The sequence below is a fragment of the Pelodiscus sinensis genome, chromosome 1, assembly GCF_049634645.1.
Source record: "Pelodiscus sinensis isolate JC-2024 chromosome 1, ASM4963464v1, whole genome shotgun sequence".
In the NCBI taxonomy this organism is placed as follows: Eukaryota; Metazoa; Chordata; order Testudines; family Trionychidae; genus Pelodiscus; species Pelodiscus sinensis.
This window is the reverse complement of record NC_134711.1, coordinates 215,774,535-215,784,284: the sequence shown is the minus strand read 5'-3', so window position 1 is coordinate 215,784,284 and position 9,750 is coordinate 215,774,535. Positions and strand designations below refer to the sequence as shown.

The 9,750-nt window shown below is 46.0% G+C and overlaps 1 long non-coding RNA gene across 1 annotated transcript in view; it reads right to left on the bottom strand.

Annotated features, from left to right (window-relative positions):
* Window positions 1–878: 878 nt before the first annotated feature.
* Window positions 879–9,750, bottom strand: part of LOC142823734 (uncharacterized) — a 52,845-nt gene continuing 43,973 nt past the window's right edge. The window contains exon 4 of the long non-coding RNA XR_012898887.1: window positions 879–1,267. This is a non-coding gene — a long non-coding RNA (uncharacterized LOC142823734). The remainder of the gene's footprint in view (window positions 1,268–9,750) is intronic.

The window sequence follows — 9,750 nt, the reverse complement described above, 5'->3', positions numbered from 1 at the left end:
AAATATGGTATAGATTAAATTATTAGAAGTAGGTGCATAAGTGGTTAAAAATATTCTAAGAGTGGGTAATTATTAATGATATGCTGTCAAACCAGCTGGAAGGATATCTCTGGAATGATCTTGCAAGAGTGTGTGCTAAGTCCAACATTATTTGATATTTTTGTTAATGACTTGGATTTGTAAATGGAAATCTGAGTATTCTAATGTATACGGTTATAAAAGAAGAGGTGTCTGTCATGCCATCTGTCACAGAGAACACTGGGAATACTCAAGGATATACTGGAAGACTCCCTGCCGCCGCCCCCTGCACCAAAGTGGGACATGAAAAGCGGCCCCTCTCCTCATCCTTCCCTCCACACCAAAGTGGGCGGTGAGGCTTGAAAAGAAGCACAATGGGGTGTGTGGGGGAAAAATGAAAGTGGGGGGGCTGAGTGCCTCCCCAGCAAGTGGCCGGTAGGTATGGCGGGGAGCTGGCGGCGGTGGTGGTACCATGCAGAAATGTGCCCGCTGGGGTGGGCAGCTCACTGTCCGGAGCCCCACACTGCTCCTGTACCCTGGGGTGCAGCCTGTCTGGAAGGTGGGGGCGGCAGGAGCCACAGATCATGGAGGGGGGCAGCGCCTCACAATCCCTCGAGCAGCTGCTGCCACAGCACAATGACTTCTCCGAGCAGCATATTGGGCCCTCAGACAAAGAGAAGTGGGAGATGATGCGAGTGGTAGGGCTGATAAGTCCCTGCCTGATGCACTCCTCCTGTCCCTCTCTGGGCCCCTTCCCCAGCCGGTGCTCCATGTGTCTTCCCGCACCCTGTCTTCCCCTGTTCCTGCCCCTTGTGCTGCCCACTCGCCCTCCCACCCCACCTCACCCCCACATCCTCCCGTCTCTGCCTCCCCTTCGCATGCTGCACTGCAGCCATGAGGCAGGGCTCAGCTACTAATAATACAAAAGTAGTAGAATCCTGGCATAGAAGATTCATTACAACACTTCCTGCACAATCAGACTAAAGCAAGGGATCAGGTAGAGGTCTGGTGTCATTAATTTGTGACCACAGTAAGGACTAATAAGCAGAGAAGCCCTGATTGATAATTAAAGGCAGTTATACCAGATTAAGTCTAGTATAATGATTTACACTAGCATAAGTGAGAAGAGAACATGAATAAATAAAGAGGGATACTTATCACCACACTGGAATCTGTAATATCTTCATCATCTCCATCGTTCTCCTTTTGTCTTTTCTGAGGAAGGATAAACATTGAAGAGAAAAGACAACTGAAAAAAAGATTAGAAGAATGATTAGTAAAAGCATGTAAACTTTTCTGTCCAGTAGTTATTTGTTAGTTGTGAGGATACTCTGAAACAGGTGGAATTAGTGACATAATTCAGCAGTACAAATTCTCCACTTATTAATGAAAGAGAAAATAATTGACACCAAGGCAGGTTGATTGATGGCACAGAGATGTTTGAGTAAGTATGCAGATCAGATGCATGAGCATCATTAGAAGATACCACTATGCATCCACAAATTGAAATGAGCAGCAGGTGCATGGCTGCTGAAATGGGAAAATAAAGCTGGCAGTTTCAAAGGGCAGAAAGATAACATTGCCCTGGGAGACATTAATTATGATGCAGCAGATCTGAAAGCTCCCTGAACCACCACCACCAGCAGCTTCCCAAGGGATGGAGCTGACACCCTTGGAAGGTAGGAAGGCTAAGGGGGCCCCTGAAGGTAGGGAGGGGGGGTGGCTTCACCAGTGATGCAATGCATAAAGTATCTTCCTCTGGACCCTGGGGTTGATTTTGTTGTCCACCCCCTCTCCCCAAAACAAACAAACAAAAAACCCATGACAAGCCAAAAGCCAGCAGAGCTCTTCTGTTTCAGATAGCAACTTCTCTGCTAGTAACAACAGGAACTGCTGAAGAACAGTTAAAGGACAAGCACTGATTATACAGTTTGGAATGGAATCCTATCGGTCAGATACAGTATCTAAAGTCTTGAAAATCTTTCCCAGGGAAGATACTGTATCTGATATGATTTTGATATTGATGGAAGAGTGACCCCAAATAATGCCTAAACCATTTGTATAACATGGATATCGCCACAGAAGTTGTATTTTAGGTTGGATTTTCCGGCACATATGTAGTGGAGTGCTTTTGTGAGGTGAAATCTCAGTCAAGAATGAGGGCCAAAAACTGCTCTCAGACTTCCCAGTGTAAATTCACAATAACTCCATTGACTTCAATAGAGCTATATGGAATTTCACACCAATGTGTAAAGAAATGAAGATGGAATTTGGCTCTGACCATGTTAAAGAAAGAAAATACCAATTTATAAATGGGATCAGTGACTTAGACTTTCAATGGCTTATTCTCTTTTGGCAATCAGCCATGCTGCTTTTAACGGCAGTTTGTGGTGGGGTGAGTCTGGAGCTTTAAATATCTCCCTGGTTACACTGTGAATTTAAAAAGCAGCACAGGTGCCTTCAAAAGGTGCCTTTCTAGCTCTGGGCAGGGATGCTGCATAAAAGAGGAATGTTCAAAAGTGCAGTTTTGAAGCACACTAAAAGTAGGATGTTATAACTAATTATTTTAACCGTATATTAGCTTCTGGTTACATCAAAAACCACTTAGGATTTTCATCTATTATGCTTACCTTAGACCATAAGGTTTCTAGTTCTAACCCTTTGTCATTTCTTGCTTTGAAAAGCAGATTCTGTAAAAGTACCCTGACACTTCAAAGTGACGTCCCTAGTTCATGGAACAATATTTGAAAAGCATTTCTTCTCTCCCACCATAATAGAGAAGCAAACAACCTGGAAGCTAGAATTTACTGCCCATAAAACTCTGTACATCCTGTCAAAATTAGGATAAAGAAAAGTTTTCTTCTTTTATGCAACCATTTATATAATTATCATGAAAAATAGAAAGAGAGGCTGTATTCACACTTTTTTTTTGGACAGAAGGATAAAAATTACAACCCCATCATCAAAGTATTCCATTATGCCCCGGGGCAGGTTTAGCTTTATAAATTGTGACTGTGTGGCTGTCCCTTTACATTCTGAACACTCACTGTATGGCACAGTTCATGGCTAGTGGACTGAAGCCTGAAGTTGGAACTGGACCTAAGAGTGTAGTGGGCGGTAACTGTAACAAGGAGCATTCCAATGTGTTAATTCTGAGTGAAATTCACCTCTGCTTAGAAGGCCAGCCACAAACATTGACACCCCTTAAAGGCTAATGAAAGTGGTACCTAGACCTTGTGATCTTTATCTTTACAGGAGGGTATTTCACCCTTATAACATTTTTTGTATTTCTTACGTGCTATTTGCTCTTTTAGCCAGCAGAAGCTATTGATTTCTTTGGCTGAGTGGGCAGCTGGAGAAATAACAAGAATTTCTGGCAACGAGGATGGGATGATTTTAAAAGAGCAAAGCAGCCAGTGAAGTAGCAGTGAAGGAAACGATATCTGGTTGAAAGAAAGAAAAGGTAAAATGGTTATTTGTGGAAAAGTGATCAGGCTCCATTAGAGTGGAAGAGATGAAGATTTTACAGTGTATGTACAAAGGCTACAGCAACATTTCTATGCCAAAAAGATTGAAATTGCATTAAAACAGATTTCGTTTCATTTTTATACCATTGTCTGGAACATAAACATTTGCAGTCCTGAAAGACTTATTGAGGAAGCCCTTGAGAAGCAGGAGAAATGGATGATAAAAACCTTATATGAAATAATTTAGAAAGAGTCCAAATACATACATACCTCAAACATCCTCAAAGGACGGTAGAGTTTCATTTAAGAAACAAAAAGGAGAATTTGACTCTGACTAGTCTTTTAGGGACTGATCTATTTCCTATTGAAGACAATGGATCCACTCCCTTCAATGACAGTTCTGAGTTCATCCTCAGAAAAAGGCAGACTGGTTTTGATTCACTGTCCTCACCTAAGGTTTCAGACAGAGGAGGGAAGCTAATTTCTCCCTGGGGCTTTTACAGAAAGAGACTACTCAATGAAGACTATCTTCAGGGATACAATACATCAGAGCACCGCTCACATACTCCTCCCCACAGCTAGCATCAATGCCTCTCCAGCCATACTTCCCAGTACAGGGATCTTAAACCCTCAGTTATTCTGATGGAAGCCAGTGTAACTGAGAGGTGTAATGAGCTTACTGTGATGCAGAATATAAATCTGAATATAATGTGAATATAAATCCATGTGTATGCAAAAGTGGTGAGAAAGTGAAGAAATCATCTTTCCTCTCAGCAAAGTAGAAGACTAGCCAGTAGGAAACACATAGGCTATGCTGGGCGAGTGTTAGTTGTGAACTGCGATGCTTCACAAAGGTGGAATAAGCTTCACCACAGTAGAGACAAACCAGCATAGAAGTGCCAGCTTCATCACGCAGAAGGAGAGGGGAAGTCCCACGCTCATATTTTCACACCAGAACCCATGAAGAAATTCTAAGTGAGTCAGCCAGAATGCCTCTGGGATTTCCCATTACTGCCACCCATGACACCTCTCTCCTCCCCTCTCATAAAATGCCTCACTATGAGCCTGAACTCTTAGTTCTACAATGGATACAAAATGGCTATGGTTTCAGGAAGCGTACGTTCCCCAGGCCATGGACCTAAGTTTCCAATGGATCTATAGGAATACATTTTGAAAAAGGAGCTCAGGGGCATGGTGAATAAACAGGAAGTTGAGGGGGTGGGTTTGATAAACCCATACAGGAAGGAAAATTGAATAAGGTATCCTTTCTCTTGTAAATAATGTGTTAAAATATGTGCCATACTATAAAGGATAATCTCTGAGGGGTTTGCTGTAACACTGCTATTAATATCAATATAAGCCATGCAGATAAATCCTTGCACACAACTATAAAGAGGTGCCTTGTAGAGTCCTTCTCTTTCATAGACTGAGGCTATGTCTACACTACAGACTAAAAAGTAGCCCAGCTATACTATTTCAGCTGCACCATTGTAAGATCTCCTGTGTTGCTCCTCTATGCTAGATGGAAAGAGCTCTCCTGCTGACATAATTAAATGACCCCTGATGAGTAGCAGTAGCTATGCTGGCAGAGTGTCTCCCAAGCTGTGTCTATACTACAAAGAAAAGTCAGAAAAAGATACACAAATTGTGACCCACAATTTGAGTATCTTTTTCTGCTTTTCTTCCATAAGAGGTTTTTCTGACATTTGGCACGGGGCCAAATGTCTGAACAAAACCTTCTTTCAGAACATCCCTTCTTCCTCATAGAATGAGATTTACAGGGATGCTGAAAAACATGTCTGCTTTTCCGACATTTTTTTCGGAAAAGCAGATGCATTCCTCTGGTATCTTGGAAAAGCTCTGTGGTCTATGCGTACCCCCCACTGACATAGTGCTGTCCACACCAGAGCTTTTGTCAATGAAAAAGAGCTTATGTCGATCAGAGCTCTGTTTTTTCAACAAAAGTGCTGGTGTAGACAAAATCTGAGTAGCCTAGTATTATATAGCATAGCATATGCCCAAGCATTTCTTTCATTATAAATTCAGTAAGAGCAAACTGGAATAATCTAACATTAGCTTGTCATGATAAATTCCTGGGAATGAGTTCTTTTCTAGATTCTCTTATCAATTGGTCTAGTTGTTCCTCTTTTCACTAGTTTGTTTGGTACAGCAATTTAATCCTGTTGCTTCTCATCACCGTGGAAGGAAAAGAAAGCTGAATAGATTTTCATGAATGGAAAATATTTTCAAAGTGATCATCTCAGCCACACAGGGACCAATTTTGTGTTACTAAAGCTGCCTTTAAGTATGTGCCTTTTTATGAACACTTGGGAAACTGAAACTTGAGTAGCACAGTTGCAAACTCTCAATAAAAGGATACCATGAATATTTTATGGAAAATAGGTTTAGGCTGGGATTTTCAAACTGCCCTAAGAATGAGTTCTGTAAAACAAGGGGAATTCTTGAACAACATCCTACTGGAAAAAATCCTTGAAAGTTGGAGCTCTGATTCCCATTTCTACTTTTGAAAGACTTCCCTGAACTTTTTTTAAGGCAGTGATTTGATTCTTGTGTCCTGGAAGGTAACAGGAGGTATGTGTGTGTGCCTTCCATGGCTTCAAGGGAGCCGGCAGCCACCTCTGAAGCCCCTTCCAGGGGTGAAAGAGGAGGGCACCATCCTGGTCGGAGATCCTGGATCCCATTGAGATCTGGGGAGAGGAAACAAATATTCAAGATCTCTGCACTAGGCACAGGAATGTTAATATCTATGGCCAGAAGGGCTGCAGCCACACCCAGAAGCAGGTCAGGATGAAAGTGAAGGAGCTGAGGCAGGCCTATACCAAGACTAAGGAGCACAGCTCCTGCTCTGCAGCAGCACCTCAGACCTTCCAGTATTTTAATCAGCTCCACCACATCCTGGGAAAGGGGGTCAATTCTTCACCCTTATTGTGGACTCTGTCCGGAAGATGCCTATCGTCAACATCCAGGATGGTGTGGCTGTGGAGTTGGAGGAGGAGGAGGTGCTGGAGGAGGAAAATGGGGAGGCCAGCACTGACAGCATGCCCCCCAGCCAGGAGTTCAGCTTGTCCGTGGAGCGTCCCCCATCCCGAGGATGTGTCCCAGGGCTTAGATGAGGCTGGGGGAGGCCCATCAGGTGAGTTCCATTACTTTCCCTAGACACACATGGGGGAAAGCAGCAGGTGATGACGGGCTGCACACTCCTCACCTGGCCTTCTAGATCTGGGGATTGCACAGCAGCCAGTGCATGTGGGTGCACATGGAACACTAGTCTGGAGCAGACAGCCACAATGAAGTTGCCACAAGAATCTTTAACTCCTGCTTACAGGGTTCTTGCACAGGCAGGCCTGCCTTACTCCTGACCCTGTGGTGGTACACCTTCCCACCACAAGCCACCACTAAAGAGGATGGGGTCAGAGACACACACACAGCAGTGCTGCACATGGCAGATGGGCATGTCCACACTCTTGGGGCAGCATCTGCTCCTGGGCAAGCACGGAAAGGCGAAGGACACTGGTCCCCTGCTAGGGGAGACTGCCAGAAGGGGAAGGAGGTGGAGGGGACCCCAGTAACACCCACCCTGGCAAGTGGTATCTGCTGCTGATACACACCTCCCCCAGCACCCTCCCCCCCTCCAGAGAGCAGGGATAGAAGTCCTCTCCGTGTTCATGGCACAGAGGGAAGCAGAGCAACTCTGCTGCTCTCCTCCCGCCCACAGGCTCCTGGCCTGGCTGGCCCCTTCCCATGCCTGCTTGTCCCTGGGATATGGGGGGAGCAAGGCTCCCCCCTCAGATGTCCATGTCCCTGCAGGGAAGTGCCTGCTGTCCAGGCCTCAGATGGCCTTGCTTCAAAACCTTTCGGTTTCAGCTCAGAGCTGAGTGCTAGGCTTCAGACACAGTGTCTCCTGGGATGACTGCCCATCTCGCTTTTCTTCACAGCTGGACCAGCTGTGAGTGAGGCACAAGCCACATCTCCCATGCCATCCTCCCGACCTCGCATGACCCGCAGGCAGCACTGACCCCATGAGGATCTCCAGTGGGAACACTCAGGCTGCCTCCATTCCCTGCACTGGTCTCTGGACTAGCAGGACCAGAGGTTGTATCCTCAGAGGAGGGGGTTGGGAGAGGAAGGTAGAGCAGGGGAAGAGAGGGGTGTGGGATGAAGATATTGAACAGAGCTGGTCCCAAAACAGACCCCTGCGGAACCCCACTTGTTATATCTTTCCAGCAGGATTGAGAACCATTAATAACTACTCTCTGTCTACGTCTAGACTGGCATGATTTTCCACAAATGCTTTTAACGGAAAAGCGCTGCTAGATTGGCATGGACGCTTTTCCGCAAAAGCACTTTTTGCAGAAAAGCGTCCGTGCCAATCTAGACGCGGTTTTGCACAAGAAAGCCCAGATTGCCATTTTCGTGATCGGGGCTTTTTTGCGCAAAACAATACCGCGTTGTCTACACTGGCCTTTTTATGCAAAAGCATTTGCGCAAGAGGTTTTTTGCCCGAACGGGAGCAGCATAGCATTTCCGCAAGAAGCACTGATTTCAGACAGTAGGAAGTTAGTGTTCTTGCGGAAATTCAAGCGGCCAGTGTAGACAGCTGGCAAGTTTTTGCGGAAAAACTTGCCAGTCTAGACGCAGCCTCTGAGTACAGTTATCGAGCCAGTTATGCACCCACTTTATAGTAGACCCATCTATGTTGTATTTGCCGAGTTATTGATAAGAATATCATGCAAGACCGAATCAAATGCCTTACTAAAGTCTAGGTATACCAAATCCACCACTTCTCCCTTATCCACAAGAGTCGTTATCCTATCAAAGAAAGCTATCAGATTGGTTTGACATGATTTGTTCTTTACAAATCCATGCTCACTGTTCCCTATTACCTTGCCACCTTCCAAGTGTTTGCAGATGATTTCCTTAATTATTTGCGCCATTATCTTTCCTGGTACAGAAGTTAAACTAACTGGACTGTAGTTTCCTGGGTTGTTCTTATTTCCCTTTTTATAGATAGGCACTATACTTGCCCTTTTCCAGTCTTCTGGAATCTCTCCTGTCTCCCAAGATTTTCCAAAGACGATAGCTAGAGGCTCAGATACCTCCTCTATCGGCTCCTATGATGCACATAGGCGTGTCCATATCCCCGATCCTGATGGTGCAGTCAGGAAAAAAAGTGCCAACATGCATCTTCTGGAACAAGCTGGAGTTCCTGAAGATGCGGGTGTTGATGTCCATGAAGTGGCCTCAGTGGTCCATGAGGGCCTGCAGGACCATGAAGAAGTACCCCTTGTGGTTGATATAATCTGATGACCGGTTGTCAGGGGCCCAGATTGGGATGTGGATGCCATCAATGTTCCCCCCGCCCCCGCCCTCACACCGTTGGGGAAGCCCATGGTGGCAAAGCCAGCAAGGATGAGATCCACGTTGCCCAGTATGATGACCCTGCACAGCAGGATAGTGTTGATGGCCCTGTAGAAGTAGACAAACATAGAATCACTGGGTTTCCAGAGCCCTCGGGAATTTCCCTAGCCCAAGCCCCTTCCCCCACACCAAGACCAACCCTAACTTGCCCCATCCCCCAGCAAGGCTTTGTGAAGCCAGAACTGGTCAACTTCCCGGGAAGGGAGCTTCCACCCCCCTTCCCTAGAGTACCCCATTCCAGAAGTTCACCACCCTCCTGGGACAATAGCACAAGAGAATCATACCTGCATGACCACAACCCCAACGGTCAATCTCCCCATGCTGAACTGGTTCCCAATGGAGCAGTCTGGAGTGGCAAACATCCAGAGTGCGATGGCAACTCGCTTCTGGAGGGGGATCGAGGGTCACATGTGGGTGTCCTGTTGACTGAGGTCAGGGATGAGCCACTCTCACAGCGCCATGAAGGTGTCCTTCCACATGCAGTTCTGAAGTCGTTGCTGATCGTCCCACCACTCCATGACGATGCAGTCCACCAGTCGGAACCAAGAGCAGCGATGTGCTGCATGAACAGCACATGGAGAAAGAAGAAGAGGTGCCCTACAGGGAGTCCTATTCCTGCTTTGCCATGAGGGCAGCCTGCAGTAACTGCACCAGGACATGCATCAGGAGGTCAAAGAGCTGGCAACTGCTTTGCAGTGAGTCCAGCTCCATGGCTGGGAATGCTGTGGTGTCTGCAAGGACAACCAGAGTATGTGAGAAAAGTTTGCTGTCTCTCAAGGAGGCAGGCAAAGGTGAAGAGCCTGACACACAGTTGGGGGGGGGGGGC